Below are 20764 nucleotides of genomic sequence, written 5' to 3'. Positions count from 1 at the left end.
GTTTTGGCCGCGACCGCAGCGATTTTAACTTGAGTTTGCTAATGCCTTTCTATCACCTCCACCCCTTAGTCATGCTTCCACGAGCTTCCCATAGGCCGAGAACATGATTATCAATTTCAGAGGTGGGGTCCATCCTTTCCACAGCCTTTGTGGCCCTTTCTTACGCCTCGTGGATCCCTCTGCTAAGTTTCTCGATGGTTAGAATGGAATCCTTTTAGCAGTCTTGTCTGAAAGCGTTCCAATTCGTTATTTTCGCCTGTCCGAAATTTCTCCGGATTCTCGCAGTGGTGACCAACATCGAAAGGATAAAGTGATCACTGCCGATGTTCTATTCCGTGTTTTGCTAACATACGTCATTATTGTTCTTTGCAAAGGCGAGGTCCGGGCACGCATCTCTGCGCAACACTGTTCCCTATTCAAGTCAACTTCGTAAAGTACAGGGTCGTTCACTCTTAGTACGAACACGGCGCAGCGTGGCCGCGCTGAGCGGAGCGCCAGCGCACACGGCGCGGCCGCGCATCGAAGCTAAGCGGCGGAGGCGCACAAGGGCTTGCAGGTGGGGCTTCGTGTCGTGTGTCGTCTGCTAAAGCGCCGTAGCACGCCATGCTTTAGCAGGCGACACGAAGCCCCCCTTTTAATTCCCTATGCGCCTGCACCGCTTAGCTTCGATGCGCGGCGCGCCGTGTGCGTGTGGCGCTCCGCCGTGTTCGTACTAAGAGTGGACGACCCTGTACGTTTGTAGTTCCGGGTCTGCGTGTGCTGCCGCTTGAGGTATGTCGCCACCTTTTTGGAAATCTTTATATTTTGATCCTAAACTGATTCCTTTGTGGCTGCATTCAGAAGGGCTGTGTTAAATATTAGAGGAAGGGGACCACGACGGCGACTAGCGCGCTCAGCGCAATCGGCTCGCTCGTGATCGGACGCTTCCGGACTGATTCGAACGACCAGTATGGACGCCTTGTTACGTTACTTCGGGCAATAAACTTCCCCTTCCCGCCCTTCTACTGCGACGACTCCTATGTTTTACAGGCTGTTTAAAAAGCCCCTTCAAGTGTGTTGGGTAAACAAACATTAAACTAATTACAACTTAATTAAAAATTACCCAAGTTATGCCCAATATGCCAGCAGACATAACTGCCGATCCTACCACACGAAAGGAAAATGGCCTGGCAGCAATGGCTATATGTAGGCTGTGCAATGAACTAGGATCTTTGCGCTGTCTTCAGTATTCAGCATGTTATCGCAGAAAAACAAGAAACTGTGTAGTTTCAGGTGGTCTCATTTCAATTGAAATCCTATAACATCACAAGGTATTGATTGTTTACAAAAATCCTAGTTCATTTTACACAGCCGAATCTTTAAGAAAAAAGCATGGCAAGTTTCAATGAAAAATATTGGTCTATTGAAAATCCACCCCTACTAAAAAATCCTATTTGATTTCAAACGGGTTTCATCAAATAGGATTATGGAACGGGACCCCGTTTGAACCCATTTAGCCCAGACCTTTTTGTCCCCGTTTGAACCCATTTAGCCCAGACCTGTTTGTCCCCGTTTGAACCCATTTAGCCCAGACCTGTTTGTCCCCGTTTAGTCCACTCCCCGTTTGACCCTGTTCGAACCTATTTATTTCCCTATTTGAGCCAGGTTTCTTTAGACTGGTCCGATGTCACTTAACATAAGTCACTCTTTAAATCTATTTGGAGCACTTATGGATTTGAGATCAGCCTTGAACGAGTTTTGTATGACCTATGAGTGCACTTGACATGTATAACCTATAAGAGTATGCAACCTGAAAAAGATCGGTAGCTCATTTTCATATGTACTACAAGTATGCAAATGTAATTCTTGCAGGTGTACTGCATGCTTTATCATTTGTACTCATTTTACTGCAGTGTTGTGTTGCTGTAATGGTTTGTGCATAAAACAAGTGTACAGCAAAGCGTAATTTTAAGTTGGAAAAACGTCGGGTGAAGAGGACTTGTAAAAGAAAGACATAAGTATACTTTACGTCTGTTTTATGTACACCCATTCAAACATTATTACTGAAGCGCTCTGATTTTAAGACGGGGCATGTCGCACATCTGGCAAGCATAGTTTATTCGAAATTCTATAATGGTACTCTGACAGAAAACCAGTGGAATGTGTTGCTTTGGTGAGAGCTTGCAGGGCACCTGAAAAAGTAAAGAAAAGCCAACAATTTCTTTTCACTTATGCAACAGGTTCACACAAAGGAAAAAGCAGTTTTGCGTATGTTCACACAGATAAGAATGGGTAAGCATTCAGAATATAGGAGATACTAACAAATCTCATTCAAAGGTAACTGGTTTCAGGCAATTTGGCTATGATTCTAAGGGAACATGCATTACTGTGGTAGAATAAACTGTCACAATTAGCGGGCCACTGAAACAAGTGTTATAATCAAAAAGACATTACTTATTCGATTAACAATAGTATTGAAGCAACAGAAGTAGTACAAGCATAAAATACACATTTAAAAAGCAGCATGGACACGTCACGCTAATAAATTACTTGGAAGCTACCTTTCTGCCAGCAAAGTAAATACCGTTGTGGAATAGTGGCTTTAGCATCCGTGTTTGGCTGATTTATCCCATACTGATAATTATGAGACTTAGATGGGCTAGTTGGTTGCTGGCTTGATGGAACATGTTATGATGGTGTTTGTAGTAAATTCTGCTTCTTTCTACGCCACGATTTCATTGGTAATCCGGACAGAGTGTTCCTCTAACCCCTGACAAAGTGCAATGAGCATGAGAAGGTACCGCCTCCTGCTTTTTAACTATATTGCACGAGAACACTATAATATGGTCGTGCGTCGTCCTGAAGGAAACATTACCTTAGACGACTCTTGCACAGGAGGGTGCTTGGTGCACCTGAGTAGTTCTGCCGGTCTCACTGATTATTGTCCCTTAAAGGCACTAAAATGACGCGTGATGGACGCTTGCACGATATAGCTAGAAATGGGGGAGGCTGTACACCTGGCCTCCAAAACATGCATGTTCATGTGTATGCATAGAGTTGTCAGCTTGCTTATTTCCTGTACTCTGTGTTTCTGTGTGGACCTGCGTGCTAGGCCATGCCACGGGCTGTGCCGAATGTTTGGTATGTTATTGGTACTTTCTTCATTAACAAGTTCAGGGCCACGATCTTGTAGCAATGCATTTTCTGATGCCGTTTCTAATAGTGCTTCGTCAGTTGTCATAGTGACAATGTGCCCATGTTGTCAGTATGGATTTGATGGAACATGTTATAACGGTGCATGTGAGGATGGGACATAGAAACATAGAGCACTGAGGACAATCGCCGAGCTTCAACTGAGGTTTACTGCAGCAGTTCCTGCACAGAAACATTGGACAAAACACCACCATGGCGCACATTGTCAGCGCGATCATAACAGAAAGTCATCATGTCATACAGCACTACAAACGTTCTCATCTGCACAAGATTAAAGAGACATTTGTACTACACGTTATACCCCATCAATTTACGCTCTTCAAACCCGCGAAATTGAAAACCTTTTCTTGCAAATATATGTCTTTTCTTTTTGATAAATTAAATGACGCGATGTTAATGCAACTTTCTCCATTCTTTTTTATATGAAATGCCCCAAACAATTCTCTCTCTCTTTGATGCTTAAAACTTCCAAGTATACAAGTGTCGTCGTACACTGGAGTGCAAATACACCTTTGCAATGGTCAGCCAAGCGACCCCCCCCCCCCCCCGCTACAAAAGCCTGCACGGATGCTCGATGCTCCCTCAAATGGTCATTAACGCATCTACCAGTTTGGCTGACATAACTGACACAGGAGAGCGGTATGTGGTAAACCACCTCTGTCTCGCCGCGTACGAAGCCCTTAACATGCTGTTTTGCACTCTTTTGTGAAGTGCGTGCACTGTTCACAGCATAGCACATTCGTGCCAGTTTTTCCGAGCGGAGGAGACTATGGGACTATTGGAACTCAAAACTTGTTAAGAGAGACATCGCATTGAACAGTATCAGATCCGCGCTTGAATGGTGATGCGAGCATCAGAAAGCTCGGAGTGCAAACCAAGAGGCTCAAGCAGGTGGGTTTCCCTGGTGAAACAATCGCTTCTGTTGTTGAAAGCCTATTTGGTGAAGTAAGGTCTGGTGTGGGGAGCAGGGGAGCCGATAAAGAATGGTCAAGGAAGCTGTTAATGGTGCCTTATTTGCACAACCTCTCCCACCACTTGAAGAAAGTGGCCGGAAAGTGCGGCCTTCCCATAGTGTTCTCCGCTCAGAAAAACTGGGGTGAATTTGCCGTGCAGTGAACAGTGCACGCACTTCACATAAGTGTGCGAAACAGCATGCTAAGGGCTTCGTACGCTGCCAGATGGAGGTGGTTTACCACAACCCGCTCTCTTGTGGCAGGTGTTATGTCAGCCAAACTGGTAGATGTTTTAATGACCATTTGAGGGAGTATCGAGCATCCGTGCAGGCTTTCGTAGCAGGGGGTCATTCGGCTGACCATTGCAAAAGGTGTCCTTGCACTCCAGTGTATGAGGACACTTGTATACTAGGAAGTTTTAAGGATCAAAAAGAGAGAGAATTGCTTGAGGCATTTCACACGAAAAAAGGAAGGAGAAGGTTGCATTAGCACCGCATCACTTAATTTGTCAAAAAGAGAAGAGATATATTTGCAAAAGGTTTCCGAGTTGGCGGGCTTGAAGAGCGTAACTTGATTGTATAACGTGTAGTACAAATGTGTCTTTGATCTTGCGCAAATCAGGATGTTCCGTAGAGTTGTATGACATGACCATCTGTTGTGATCGCGCCGACACAATGTGCGCCATGGCGGTATTTTGTCCAATGTTTCTGCACAGAAACTGCTGCTTGTGTAATTTTTCTGCTGTAAACCTCAGCTGAAGTTCGGCGATTGTCCTCTGTGCATTCTTTCTGTGATCCGTTCTCACACAGCGCCGTTATACGATGTTCCATCAAACCCGTACTGATAACGTAGGCACAGTGTCACTATGACAACTGACGAAGCACGATTAGAAATGGCATCGGACAACGCATTGCTACAAGATCATGGCCCTGAACTTGTTAATGAAAAAAATACCAATAACGTGCCAAACATTCGGCGCAGCACACGGTATGGCCTAGCGAGCAGATCCACACAGAAACACAGAGCACAGGAAATAAGCAAGCTGACAACTCTATGCGTACACATGAGCATGTATATTGTGGTGCTCATGTGTACAGCCTCCCACATTTTTATCCATATTGTGCGAGCGTCCATCCCGCATCATTTTAGCACCTTTAAGCGCAATAATCAGCGAGACACATAGAAGAACTCTCAGGTGCACCAAGCACTATCCTGTGCAAAAGTCGTCTAATGCGATGTCCCGTTCAGGATGATGCACAACCATATTATCGTGTTCTCATGTAATATAGTTAAAAAGCGGGAGGCCTTATCATGCTCATTGCATTTTGTCAGGGGTCAGAGAAACACTCTGCCCGGATTACCAATGAGATCTCTGCCGGTCGTGAACAGTGGATGACAAGAGTGGCATGGAATGAAGCAGAATTTGCTACAAACTTGCGATCTTGCAACTTTTGGAGATATCGCAGCTGCGTACAACGTATGGAAACCTTTGGGTGATAACATTTTCCCTACAGTGTTGCAGTCAAGATTTCGAGATACCCGGAGCACAGCACAGAAGCATTGCTAGATAAGAAGTCATATATACATAAAGTCGATACTGAGCCACGAAAAAATTTTCGACTTAACTGATATGTTCAGATATCAGAGTTTGAGTTAACAAGGGTTCAAGGGATAATCCGGAGTCCCCTACTACAGCATGCCTCATAATCATATCGTGGTTTTAGCATGTGAAACTCAAGAATTTAATTTTTTAGAGCAAACAGTATATGCATAAGACCAAATGATAATATAGAATATGCTGACAGCAGCTACATAAACAAAAATTTCATACTTTCAAGAAATTGTCAGATGGTCTGAGCAAAGATCTACTAATGCCAAAATTATGGCCATTAGTTATAAAAGGCCTATTCTGCAATACCTTCCTTACATTTAACTCAAATTATATGTGCAGTGTACACACATGGTGCTAACTACAGCTGAAAAAGATTGGCACTATTCCTTGAAGTAAGAAGTGCATGGTACTTTTTCACGGAATAGCAGCAGTTTGCCTTGCGATTGTTAGCCTATGCAAATGGATTTAAAACTTCTTGACGTCCCTGTCCCCTGGACAGATTCAATAGTCGCATTGCGCCTCCTTTCATCAGTTTTTGGCCACAAAGTCATGCAGATAAAAACATTAACCTGAGTTTGAATCTGTTAATGCATTCCGTTTCATAATAATGCAATTGTCGTCACTGAAAAAAATAAGCTCAAGTTGCGGAGCAGAAACAGATTCCAGGGTTACACCATGCCAGCTACGCCACGTGGACCTTTTCTTTTACTTCAGAAAGAGCTGACTGCAGGCATGTTCCACGGTGCAGGTTACTCTCGCCAAGATATCGTGAACTATCCTGCAGTGTCGAAGTTCAGTCCTTTGCACAAAATGGCAGTTTCAGGTTTAGTGGGCTTGCAGGAAGACAAGCTGAAGTTAACTTCTTGGTTTAAACAGGCTTTTTTTTGTTTTAATATGTCAGGTTTTCTTGCGACAGTTTGCACAGGTGGTCCCTTAGCGTTGCTATGAAGTGGACATAGAGCTGCTCTAGTTGGCATCTTGCAAATGTGTCAGTTTTCAAGCCCTTGATTTTCTGTCAGCATTCTTGAACTCTTGCTATTAGTAATTTCTGCCCGGCTGGCCGAATTATCCGGAGGCTCCACACTGACGCTACTGATGTCTTAAAGTGCCGACTTTTCAGGACAAGGTTCTTAGCTTTGTAAGTCTGGTTGAAGGAAAGGTGGCACTTATAGATTTCTAATCTGGACACGAGTAAGACGAACCAATGTGCCTTGGCTAAAATGTGTTATCCATAACTTCTGTAGGCAATTTTGTCAAAGCTTCAACGAAAATTCATCTAATCAGGTAACATGATGATGAGAATGTGGTCAATGACCAAGTTACTGCCAGCATGCTACCACTGAGAGCAATTTTCTCAACCCTTGACTAACTGCTATACACTATGGACAAGACGTAACCAAGATTCGCTGGCTTGTTTCAATAATGTCTAGAATAGGCACCTGTAAGTGCCACCTTTCCTACAACCACATTTGCAAAGCGAAGAACCTTATCCTAAAAAGTCTGCACTTGAAGACATAGATAGCGTCAGTGTGGGGCCTCAAGATAATTCGGCAAGTCGAGAAATTACTGACAGCACGATTACAAGTACACCAACAGAAAACCAAAGGCTTGGTAGACGATGCAATCTTCACAGCGCTAACTACAGCAGGTCATTGTTCAGAAGTTCTTGAATGCACAACTCTATGCCAACTTCACACCAATGCTACTGAAGCACCCATGCAGACAGTTGCAAAAAAAAAGCTTGATGCCCCACGAGAAATGTGCCCACTCAAACCATGGAAGTTATGTGTAACTTGCCTTCCTACAGCTACAATGAACCTAAAGCTGCTGTTTTGCACAAGGGAACAAACACCAACACTGGTGCCTCACTCAACCCGAGTCACCTGCAGTCAGTCAGCTTCTTTGTGAAGATGAGGCCCGCACCTGCACTGTCAGTGAGCTGTACAAATTACAGAAGCACAGCCTACAAGCTTATGTGTCTTAGTGTGAGCAAAGAACCCGTATGGGATCCAAAACCCATCGAACCATTTAACCCAACCCAACGAGCCAAGCTAGTTTCGTTCCGAGAAAAGTTGCAGCACGTAGGCTTTTCCTAGAATTCTTTCTCGGCCCAGAACAAGCTTGGCTTGTTGTGTAGGCACATAAATAATGAAAAGGCATGCATCACTACCTGTGAAAAAAAAGAATGTAAAAAAATGCATGTAGAGTACACAGGTGCAGTGTCTATCACATACCATTATTGTGCAGTAGATGCTACATTGGCTAAACAAGCCAAATGTATAAATGACAGGCTGCGTAACCACGCAAACTTGATGTGTGGGTCAGTTGACATTAGTATTGCACTGCTCTCAGTGCAATGTGCACCCATATTTAAAAACCACTTAATTGTGGCAAAATATAAGGACCAGAGTGCTTCAGAAATATGTGAATCTTTCCTTATTCAAATGACGGGGAACCAGTGTGTTAGCTCCCTATCAATAGAATTATTAGACATTGAGACTGCTTATCATGAATGTAAAACAAATCGCGCTAGCCATGCCATGCGCCCTTTTTGTATTTGTGTGAGCAACATGCATTCAGATTGATCTATTCCACCCCTTTCGTTCTTGGCACCATATCGCTGTGCGAGTAAAAACTGGACTTTTTCTTAGTGAAAGAGTGTTAGTTTAACACACAAACTAGCTCCATGGCAGTTTGTAATAAAGGAGTATAAGCATCCTCTGAAAACATGCCCATAAAGAACAGTGCTAAAAGAGCTCTTTAAAAAAAGAACATGAGTGTATCTGTCATAAAGGCCAACTCTTGTGTCTTTTACTTGACATATTTTTCAATACCAATATTGAGGTGCAAGCTCACCATAGTATATTACCTTGCCAATGAAGCAAATCACAGTAGTGCTTGACTGTCGTGGGAACAACTCGGATGTGAAGATTGGCACCAATTCGCAGCATAGCATGTTCTGCTTACACTTCATCACCAGGCCGAGCCATACCTATAGCAGCATTAAAACAAGTGAGCTTAGTGCCATAAGAGAAACAATATAGAAAGTGACACTGTGAACAAAGCAACCTTCATTAGGCATGAACAGTAATAAAACGTAGACATTGTACCCATAGCTAACTTGATTTTGAGCAACATAGCATGCACAGTAAGAAAGACCTGATGTATGAGCCATCTACTTGAAGATTACTCGAAAGCCCCTTTATGCCGCCCCCCCCCCCTCATGCACGGATGGCTGTCTGGCTGAGTAAACCTGGTTTATCCCAGAAATAGTGTAAGCAAGCGTTGTCACTTGGGGGGGCCAATCCTAATATTATTGCAGAACATGTATTCTTACAATGATGTTAATTTTTTTGTAACGCTGGCTATCCTGCAGACCCTGCAACATTATAGCATCGATAAGGCTAATCGCATTACCCGATAAGGCTAACCAATAAGTGTCCCAAGAAGCATAACTCCGGATTTCTACTGGGAAGCATTCACTACATTTTGACCAAATATGCTTCTATAGCTTCAACTCTATTTTCATCAACATAGTACAAGCTTCAAGCATCTGCACAAACATGCAAAAGGGTGCCATTAGGAATACCACAATAGTTTCCTACCAATTCAGCCTTTAAAATAAACACTAGCAAGTTCTTTACTATGCCTAGAACAAATGAAGCTGTTCTGGAATTGAATAAGCCTTTTCCATACATGCGAAAATCACCACCACTATGACTTGCTTATGGGCATTTTGTAGACAAAAAACACCAAGCACAAGAGTTGAAGCTTGGGCAAGTCGGTAACTTCATTTTGGTGGTGCTCACAATGAACACATGTGAGGGAAATAAGCGACAGACAGAGTGAAAGCGTGCTGTGCTCTATCGCTCTCTGTCTGACTGTGACTTCCTTGGTATGCGTGCACTGTGGATGTTCCTTATCTCTTTAGTATGTGTGCACAGTGAATACCATTGAAAGGAACATAGAGATGAGATAATGCTAGAATGAATACAATGAACAAGAAACGTGCCTTCTGATGCAGCACATCCTTATGCGACACAATTTTCTGGCAACATCCTAAGCCTGCTATTGCACTGAAAATGGCTTATTCGAGCTGCTATACAAGACAAGTTTGCTTTTACAGAATACTGATGACATTTGTTCAATTATTTCGACAAACTTGTGGTTACGCAATAATGTGAAAAGGTGGCATCATTAAAAGCCACCTTAGTTCTTGTGTAAAAAATTTAAATTACATTATGGGGTTTTACATGCCAGAACCAGTCTGATCATGAAGCACGCCGTAGTGAGGGACTCCGGAATAATTTGGACCACCTGAGGTTCTTTAACGTGCGCCTAAATCCAAGTACACAGGTGTTTTCGCATTTCACCCCCTTGAAAAGGCAGCCGCCATGGTCACGATTTCATCCCGAGACCTCGTGCTTAGAAGCTCAACACCATAGCCACTAAGCAACCATGGCAGGTATGCAAAAAAAAGAAAGCATACAGTCAACTCCAGAGATCAGGCTAGGTATAAATAAGCAACAGTCAACAAGCTGAACCTTTGCATGATTGCTTTGCATAATGGTTGAGGTAAAAACAATTGCCGAAACATTCCAGATGCACTCAACACGATTTGGAGAAGACAGCATATGAGAGTTAAAAATGTTGAAAGGGAAATTTTTAGAGTAGTGCTTTGCTGCTGCAATGGTTTTTGTCAGTGCGCCAGTGAGCACAGTACGACTGAGGCAGCTGCTGAAAATAATAGATCCTCTTTATGGCTTTTTAGGGACTGATTTGCATGGTTTGTTGCATGCCTCAGGAATTTGCTTATTTATTTATAAACATACCTCATAGGCTCCAGTGGGAGTATTGCGTGAGGTGGTAGGAAAAAATTTCTGAACTAAAAAGGAGAACATTCAACAAAAGAACTCAAACAAAAGAAGAAAAAAACCTACTCTCTCACAATGTGGCTGCAAATCGGGCAGCTAGCTTATAAAAACAAAGCAATTAGAAACAGTTTCATACTGATAGTGCTTTAGGAGACAGAATGTTAAATTCTGAGCTTCGAACACTTTAAGCCACCTTTTGTGGCCTTTTGGTCTGAGGTCCCGTTCTCCCTAGTATTATGGGAATCAACACCCCGCTCCCCCCCAAATTTTTTAAAAATGTAATACACAATTAGGTCAACTTACAGAACTATAATTAAGAACACAGAATTTGCGCATGCACACATGTTAGAAGAGAGAGAAACGGAAGTCTACAAGAATGCGTAATAACAAAGGTAACCAAAGCCCTGCTGCTTTTGTTGGGCAAATCATAGCAAGACATGAAAGGATATGCATGCCTCACAAGATGGTCCCTAAAAAAATTGCCACAATGCAGTCAGTAGGGAGCATATCATGCATTTCTACAATAGCCTCCAATTACATTTAACTCAGAGGAGGCTACTTAAATGAATTGATTAAACTGAAGGTAGGCCAGATTCAAAATATGCAATTCAAGTAGACCGAAACTGCAAGTTATGAATATAGCATATTCATAGCAACAGTGCTGTACATTATGTCATACATGCCAACCTGTGAACTTTATATTTTGTAAAAATTCTGCAGACAAAAATTTTTTATTGGCGAGATAGCACACATTTTTTAAAAGCTTCCTCTCAGCACCCACACTGTTGCATTGATACACACATAATTAACCATTATTTAACAGCACACAAAGCAGCAGCGAACTGAAACACCAGAACTGACAACACTGTTTTATATCACCAGAGCACTTTTGCAGTGTTCTTGCTGCTGCCGATTTAGCCTGTTTAAGAAATTTATCTGAACAAACTGGCCTAAAGCAAGTGCCCCCTCTGGTATGCCCGTTAGAGATCACGAAAAATACGAAAAATTCAGGAGAGTTGACAGGTATGAATTATACCAACAAAACCTACAGCTTGTGTAAGTGGCAGGGACCATTTTGTACACACCTTGTCGCAGCATGCAGATCAGATGATTTGCCGTGCTGTTCCGGCTGCAGAAATGTCTTAGGTTCCTATGCGGTGTAGAGATGCCTCTGGTTCACGAAATCTTGACATCCCTAAACAATAAGAAATGTTCAATTTACTGTAATCCCTGCTGAAACTGCAAGCTTGCAAGTTAACAAGATAATGTTACATTCTGAAAAGTCTCACACAACCAAACTACACGAAGCTGCATCTGGTTGTGCAAACATCTGATTGTTACACCACAAGCGGTTATTTAACATGAAATGAAACTGCAGCAAACATAAATCTACTATCGAAAGCTTCACACAAACGCAAATCTGTAGGAAGTGAAATGTGAATTGTACTACGAAGAAAATTCCTTAGCACATGAAAAGTGTTCCAAAATCGAATTTCTTTGTGCGGTGGAACAAAGCATTGTCTCGAAGGACGATGCACTGGAAATTACCAAGAACAAACGCCCTATTTTTCAGCAGAAAAAAAATTCGATGAAAAAGAAACACGGCTGTTGTAATCTCGGCTTCTCTGAAATAAACATTTACAAGCACACGAAAACACACAGGACACCCAACACAAGAAATACAGCCTGTCTGGCGACACTATATGTAGTAGAATTCGCATACAAGCTAAAATCTGGCCATGCGTCAGACACAACAATCTAGTACCATCTCGCGCAGCCGTTAGCTGACGTACAGCCTCCCGCATTTTTAACTATATTGCACCAGCATACTATGAAATGGGTGTGCGTCGTCCTGAGAATAGCAGCTTAGCAGATGACGCTTGCGCTGGAGAGTGCTTTATGCGCCTCTGCTTACTTTCGTCGGTCTCGCTAAGTATCGCCGTTGAAGGCGCTAAAATGGCCCATGATCGACGCTCGAATATAGTTACAAATGCGGAAGGCTGTACTTCTAGAAATACCTATACAGAAATTATGTCCACAAGCAGTAACTTTCCCTGCTTGATTTTTTTCTTTACCATTCAGGTCAAACAATCACCGCAGAAAGCGAATACATGATAAAGCTCCTGGCAACGTCCAATACGTTGCAGGATATATTTTGTGAGACTGTTCGCTAAATGTGCACTGCGACATGAACGAACATTCGAAAAACACATTTATCATTGTGGTCGCTTTACTAATCATCTCGTGATCCGTATAACAATTCACACTTCACGAACCATTGACTACAAAACTGCGCGCAAGCGCCGGACTTACCTTTCTAGGCGTAGTCGGCAAATGCTCCTTCATGTCAGGTCGCGGCGTCGACTGCACGACGATCCTTCCGACGTAAACACTGTTGAATTGCGGATGAACTACAGCACGTAATAGCTCAACAAATTCTTCCGTGCACTGTGATCCGATGCGATATTATCAGAGGCCGGGAAGAAAGAAAGCGCAAGCGGGCCATAACTACGATAATCGACATCGGCGAACCACGCGAAAGGTACTGCGAGCTACGTTACGCGGTCCCAGGGGTTAGGTGATCATCAAAGCACACAAGGGGCACGACATTTTCTCTCGGCACAGCGTACACACGATTAAACATCCACATCGACCTGCCTCAATGCAGCGCGCACGCACAGCAACAGGCAGCAACAGCACGGTCATGCAGTGGCAGCGTGCCCTGGGGCAGTGGCAGCGCCTCCTGGGGGCACCGAAAGCGACCATGCTTTCGTGCTTTTGCCCACTTTCGGCCCTTTGGTGACCGCATGTATCGTGACGGCGTAGTATGTGGTAGTTTGTATGGGTGTTCTGTGGTAGTATTTCGATATTATGCGTCTTATACGGCGGGTTCCAGCCACGTTCCTTTCAATAGTGAGGACAGCAATCGCTGGACTTGCGGGCCTGTGTGGCCGAGTGGTTACGACGCTTGCTTTGGGATCTGCGGTACGCGCGTTCAAATCCCCCTTTGGCTTATTTTTTTTCTTGTTATTTATTAACCTTTTCTTTCTTTTTTTCTCTGTGTTTGGCAGCGCCGTTGGTTGTGCGCCGACGCGAAGCGGCTGTCGTTGGGGTGTTGCGGAGCGCTCGCTCGTGTGTACCAATTTCAAATCGAATTTTACCGTAAATCTGTTCAAGCATTAAATCGAGCATGACAGCTTCATGTAGACCTTTTTGGTGCCAGTGGGACCATTATGAGCCAGTTTAACTGGTTTAACTACCAAACGGGTCCCCTGTTTAGACCCATTTCTGTGTCGGAGATTCCTGTTAAAACCTGCCTGCGGGCCAAATAGGCCCCTGTTTGGTGCTAGTGCCCAGTATGAACCTGTTTGTTCGCTAAACAGGGCCCCTGTTTAGACCTATTTCTGTGTGGGAGGGTCCCGTTTAAACCTATTTGCAAGCCAAACTAGGACCCCGTTCAGACCTGTTTGTGTGTAAACGGGTCCTGTTTACACCTGTATGTTGCCAAACAGGACCCCGTTTAAACCCGTTTAAACCTGTATAACCCTGTTTGAATTTAAATAGGATTTTTTAGTAGGGACGAGCTTTTGAGCAACAAAAACAACCGAAATTGAAGTTTCAAGAAAAACTAATGAATTTTTCTAAACATTAATATACCTCAATGGGAGGTCGTGGAAGGCTACCCACCAAGCGCATAGATGGGTTCCTTCTTAGCTGGCACGAGAGCACCTTTACATCGTTTTATAGCTCTCCGTTTTTTTCGGGCTTGATTTTCGTCAACTGTCGACTGACGGTTCGCAGTCGTCACACGTGTCTGGTGGTTGCTGAGGCAAGCTACTGTGGTGTATAGTCCTTACAATGGAAATTTTAACATCTACGACATTTAAAGTCACGAAAACATAGCTTTCACAAAGGCAGAACAACATGTGGGAGCAGTGTAAATAACGCGACGCCACGTCGTGCCCTCCCCCTCCCCCCCCTGATGCGGCAATTTCTGTAATTTGAATAAAAATCGGTAGCGATTACTCTTGCTGAATTTTATTAATATCTAAAATATCTGACAGCAAACTAACCTAAAAGTGTGCTGTGCATTTGAGCACAACAATAAGTTTGTTTTAATGATACAAATGTAGCATTCGTTTTCAGAAAATGTCAGTTTCGGTTTCAGGCAGATCTACGGGCACTTAGAAACAACAATACAACTTTTGCACAGACCCGGGTAGAGACGTAATTCCTTCTGCACCACAATTCTGAATGTCTGCAGATTCTTAAATTAACAAAAAATACCAATTCGTTTTTATTTTAAAAAACATCTTTTTAAAGGGTGGCGGCATATCTTGAGCCAGATTATTGCCCTTGCTTATTTCATTTACATATCGCCAGCTCTTGTTTTGCGCAGAGTCTGTTAAGATCACCAAGCTGTTGTTATTAGCTGCCTTGCTTGCTTCATTGATCAGTAGTTCGAAGTCACGGTTCTTGTACCAGGGCAGGCTGTACACGTTCAGAACGAATACGGTCCCCTTGCCTCTCTTGTGCAATATGACCTCTGTTAGCACGTGTTCGACGTCCGTGTCCAACGTCGAATGTCGGATCACCGTCATCGCTTTGGCTACCAGGGTCGCCGCTTTCCGCTCTGTCGGACTCGAGTATGGATCGTATCCAGTTAGACTGCGAGAGCAGCGAATCTCCTGCAGGGCTACGATATGGGGCCTGACGCCGATCATCTGCATGTATCCTCTTAAGTTGCTCTGCTTCCTACGGATGTCGAGGCAGTTCTATTGCTTAAGTTCTAGTCTTTCCGTGTCTCCTTTAACGTGTCTGGCCATTATGCCTGGTCTTTATTGCACTGGGTTGATTCGCTTAACTCGCTGTTGTGAATGAATGCCTATTATACGCCTCTTCCTGGACTTCCTCTCAGTGGTACTTTTTTCTCAACACGCTCTTTACCTCGGAAAGTTGCAGTTTAAATTAAAGTCAGCAGCCGCAGCAGCAAAAACAAACGCAGTCGCACCTTACGCTGCTGCGTGAGGTGCGATTGCTGCTGTTGTTTCATCTGTTGTTGCAACTGCTCTATCGTCCGCGGAATATTTTTTATGAGATCGGCTGAGGTTTGGTCGACCCTCGGAGGTTTCGCCAGTGGTGGATACATGTCCTCCCTGGTGGCCTCCTTCCCAACCTCGGTTTACGAGCCCGTTCTTCCCTGGCCTACCGCGGTTGTTCCCCTGTCTCTCGTGTCTTTCATTAACTCGTCTACCTTGCGGGTGAGCTCGTTGCATTTGGCACGCATAACTTCGAGCTCCGGCCTAATATTCGCGCCTTCGTTACATTTGTTTGGAGTATGTGCGCTTTGTTTGTTGGCCGTAGCAGTGGGATTGGCTGCTTTTGCAGCCCAGCTTACTTTGCTAGTTTTCTTGTTGTTCTTTTCCTTCCCCTGGTTCGGGTTCCTTTCGTCCTTCTGCTGGCACCTCGTTGTCGACGTCAACCGGGACCTGGATCTGGACCGGCTGCGGCTCGCCGAGGTTTTTCCCTCGGAGCTGAACCACCGTCTCATGTCTCCTCAATCGCTGTCGACCTTACGGCAGCGCCGGTAATTGTTCCCGTCGGCATTTTTCTGGTCATTATCGCCAGAGATCGCCTTTTTCAAACGATCTCTCCACTCTCGAGCACCGGCGGGGTGAGCTTCCCCGCACAGCGCACACTTAGGCCCACAAGTATGTCCGGTTTCAGGGTTGCCCAGTCCGCACTGTCGGCATGCACGCAATTCTGGTGTTGGGCAAACGTCCGAACGGTGCCCCACCTTGAGGCACACGTAGCAGATCTGCCTTGTGGGCCGGTAGAGGTGACACGGTTCCTCTCATCCGTACTGAGTCACAAACTCGGGACCACCTTTTTGTCGAAAGTGATCACCGCAGTCCTATATTTTCCTAACATTCTGGCTTGTGGTATCTTGACCCCTTGCGTGAGAACCCTAGGGTGCGCCCTGAGCTCCTCGGGTGGAGTACCCGCGTTGATGCCGTGAACGACTGCACGAACCACTCCGTCCGGAGCTGCCACGTACGTACGCGTTTACTTGGTACAACTTGCCGCCAAGGGTCAGCTGTCATTCATCCCAAGAGGTTGGGGCTTCCTTCCTGGGTGTGCTAACAATGATGATATCTGAGTCGTTGCGAAGCCCTATAAGGAGGGCTTCGTCCTTGCAGACTTCGTAGTTGCCACACGCAGCTGCGATAGCTCGCGCCACTTGATGGTTGGTGAAATTCTGCAAGCGACCAGTCTTTTCTTATGCCTAATTATCACTTTGCTCTCATTCTTTGGTAGCGGAGGTAGTATTCTTCGGAATGTCCGCTTCGCTACCCCCTTTTTTTCTAGTGCGTTCCTTCGCACGTCACAAGTAACGTCATGATGACTCACGTTTTGCTGTTCTCCGGAAATCTCCGCAGTCGCAGTCGCTGCAGTCCCGTGCCCTCGCTTCAACTTCTTGCAGTTCCGCTTGTTCAAAACTAGCTCCGAGTTTGTGTCATTATGAGTCCATGATAGATCGGCACTCCTGCGTTCTGTTCTTGCTGAAAATTCTTACAATTCTAAGTGGGAAATCTCGTTCGCGGTGGGCGAAATGGTAAAATACCGACCTGGTGCTGCCGAAAGGCATAGTCGGTCTATATCGGGTTCGTTTTGTTTCCGTAGCTAAGCCTAACCTGGTCTAGGCTTAGCGCGCCTGTGTATTCTCTATGGCGGGACCCAAAGCGCGCTAGGATTAGGTCGTTGGCCTCTACTTCAACGCGCAAAAGCCTGAGAGCAGCACTTACGGTCTTGAAAATTATATCCATCGATTCCGGTGCTTGATATCTCTCCGTCCGCACCAAAATGATTGTCCTGCGAGGATTTGGTCCGGGCAAGATGGTCGTTGCAGACGGAGCCATGTAAAGCACGTCTGCTCACTCTGGCCCCCGAGTGGCGTCCCCTCATTGAGCGAAAAAGGTGGCGTCTGTCATCTGCAGCAGCGAAACGGCAGGTAATTTCCCATTGCATGCGACGCCATGTTTCGAGCGCACCTCGATGGGGCAGAGCGGGCGAAAGGGGACGCCTGCTATCGCGATAGCACGCCAGCTGCTGCGTGCGGGCATCGCCTCGACGCCACCTCGCTCTCTCTCTCTCTCTCTCTCGGAAGACTGTGTTATCCGCACGTTCCTTGTCCGCGCAATCTCTCGCCTGCGTTCTAACTCCACCTTAGCAAGGCCACATCGAAACGCGCCAATCGTCTCAACGCGCTCGCTTGCCCGCGAGGAGTTCATAACTCGAAGGACCGCCCAGCGTCGTTCAATTGCACATTAATGCTTTCGCATTCACAACTCATAAGAAGTGCTTAGAAGTCCTCGGATCTTTTTTCCATTAGAAATGATATTACGTTACATTTATTACTGAACCCTATAACTGCCTATAATGTCTGTAGAATGTTTTTTTTTTTGTGTGTGTGCCAAATAGGCCCAAAAGCAAGACAATACTAATCCGCGGCGTCACACGTACTTGGCATTGCGGTTCTTCTCATGCGGAATCTAAGAAAGCGACCGGTCGTTTTGATTTTCTGTAACAGTAATAAAAGTTTTTGAAAAAATAAATAGAAACAGAATCGTGAAAGGATCCGTGTTTCTTTTAAGTTCTCGCTTATCTACCCGTGAACGCAACAAAGCTTGCTAAAGAAATAATGAAATACCTAATCAGAGTGCATGCTTTCAATGATGCTGGAGAAAGAAGAAAGTTGTCATACCTCAATTTTCAAAAGACACACAAATTTGGCATATGAAGGGAGTAGGCTATAGGACTAAGCTCTTCTTCCTTTCCGTGTTTGTTTTATTGCACCTTATGGTGGGGAAGACCAAGAAAAACATGTTGTGAAAGTTCCTTAGCACCCCTTTTGCACCTCGCATGACTCGCATGACAGCGAGTCTTGATACTCTAGAATGCTGCGGTTTAGACTCTCTTAGTACGAGAAAAAGAATTTGTAGCCTGCTACATTTTTGCTAAGCAAAAGCGAGCGGAGTCCTTACTAATCAGTACAGTGTGATCCACTCCTAAAGAGAACATTTATACTACGCGTGCTTTTGTGTCTTTTTTTATGGCAAATACACAATCGGGTAGCTCTGCAGCAAATCACATGTGGTTTCTAGGGCTGGCATGTTTATGGGCATCCAAGCCAGTGGATTTCATCGACATAGCTACACTCTTAATCTGGCTCCATATAAGTTCCAGTTAACAAGGTGATCGACATATTTTTATCTGGATCCGAACTGTTAATAAGTGGAACGAGATCGTATAAGTGGATCTTACTGGAACGTTCATTTTGTTTTCTTCGTGTTTATCGTTCTTATCTGGAACTCAGTAAAGGGAGGCAGGCGGTGTTGTATGATCCAGTTACCGTTCCACTTAGGTTCCAGTAAAATTTCTAGACAGTGCGCTTGTATATTTTTGCTTGTGTCTTGTTCCACATAACTGGTGCACTGCAGTGAAGTGTGCATTGCCCCACATATAAATTTGACGCTCTTTGGGCGGAGATGCCCTTGGCCCATACACACATGGCATATAAAATTGCAGAAACTTACGCTGTATCTTTAAAACTATCTTACAGCAGTTGAAATTTATAAGCTGCTAAGGATAATTTTTAGTGATTTCATTTTACATTTAAAAAATCCCTGTTCAGCAACGCCGTAGAAAGATTAAACGACGCAAGCAAAGTTAGTTAAAAGCATAACTTGCAGGAACCTCTTGTCAGGTGGTCTGCAGTGCTCACCTGGTCTTGCATTTACTAATTTCAGACGCGCAGTACACCAAAGCGTTCGTGTCGTTGCTCTCTCTTGCGCTTGTCTCAGTTTGCGCTTACGTTTCAATGACGAATGTTTACCAGCTAGCTCGTCTCTCAATTTTACTTCAGTGTGCCTAAAATCACCAATAACTTGAATTCTAGAACGTCTGGCGTCTTTCGGTGCCCCCTCTCCTGTTTGGACGAAGCCCATAACTGCATGGGCTCAAGAATGTCTGGTGGACATCACGCTTTTCTGGACACCTCGTCTACGAAATAATTGTTGAGGCTATCACGTGTTGTGCATTTGACTAAAAAGTAGCACCATAGAAACAAGGGCTTTGGTTCAACGTTCAGACATTTGCGCGCTGTGGTCTAGTACGTACACAGTTTTCAACGGATAATCAATAAGTCAATGACTACAGCCTTCAGTTATAATGCACCGTTGGGTCACTTTGCGGCTTATTGTGTATGCTTATACGCATGCAAGTGTGGTTTCATTTTCCTGCTCGTGGTGGCTCTTTGATTTCTACAAGCAAACAAAAATATCAGTTTGCAGGGAACGGTCAACTCTATACGATTCAGAAGTGGGGACCGAAATTAAACTTAGAGAACTTAAAATACTTCGCAGTATCTGCAGTAAACTGTGTGTAGTAATACTGATATCATAATATTTTTTCTAAATTATGCACTTCAATAAAGGAAAAATTCGCAGTATAAACGTCGATTTCTTCATGGTAACTGTAGCGCACCGAATGACCCTTCCGTCTCCTGCTACTCCCTTGTTTATTGTTTTCCTGCAGTGTTGGCGTTTAGGAGGAAAAATTGTTTTGAAACGGGCTAGTGCATTACTTCCTAATAAACTGTGCCACACCTTCCCCTGGCTATACGCGAGTAATCTGTCGTGTGTATATCAAAGAGCGTCGCATTATATTTTTTTGGTAATGACCAGGCTTGCTGTGGTCAAGGAAACGCAGCAAATGAAGCAGCCTACATTTTGCGCTCATTGTAAACAGCAACGCTAAAAAACTTTCTTCGGAAATTATGTACGGTTATTGCACGCGCGCACGACCAGCAGCACGTAACAACTTTAGTAGAAATTAACGTGCTAAGCGGTCCGCTTATATCTTTATAATATGCATTAACCCCTGTATAACGTATATTGTGTGTATTAAGTACAATATATATATATATATATATATATATATATATTGTACAACGTGCCGCGCGCCCTGAGGGCACGCGGCGCGTTGTCATTTCCGGACAAAAAAAAATGTCACAGTTTCGCCCTAAGGGCGAAGCAATGAATGCGATAGCAACACAGCAATGTCATACGAAG

General features: G+C 44.4%; 2 long non-coding RNA genes across 3 annotated transcripts in view; one reads left to right on the top strand and one right to left on the bottom strand.

The window, feature by feature from the left end:
- The window catches only part of LOC125942412 (uncharacterized), a 161720-nt gene that overhangs the window by 37826 nt on the left and 103130 nt on the right, over window positions 1–20764 (top strand). The gene's annotated exons all lie outside the window — the stretch shown is intronic.
- Window positions 2089–13326, bottom strand: LOC125942416 (uncharacterized). 2 transcript variants are annotated; one of them, XR_007465087.1, is made up of 3 exons: window positions 11717–11875; window positions 8627–8749; window positions 2089–2171 (listed from the first exon to the last, which is right to left on the bottom strand). It is a non-coding gene; the product is annotated as an uncharacterized LOC125942416 (long non-coding RNA). The 2 variants fall into 2 exon arrangements; XR_007465088.1 differs by lacking the exon at window positions 2089–2171 and adding an exon at window positions 12945–13326 and having other exon boundaries at window positions 8386–8749; window positions 11717–11826.

This window comes from Dermacentor silvarum, chromosome 1 (assembly GCF_013339745.2).
Source record: "Dermacentor silvarum isolate Dsil-2018 chromosome 1, BIME_Dsil_1.4, whole genome shotgun sequence".
Lineage (NCBI taxonomy): Eukaryota > Metazoa > Arthropoda > Arachnida > Ixodida > Ixodidae > Dermacentor > Dermacentor silvarum.
This window is presented reverse-complemented; position numbering and strand designations above follow the sequence as displayed.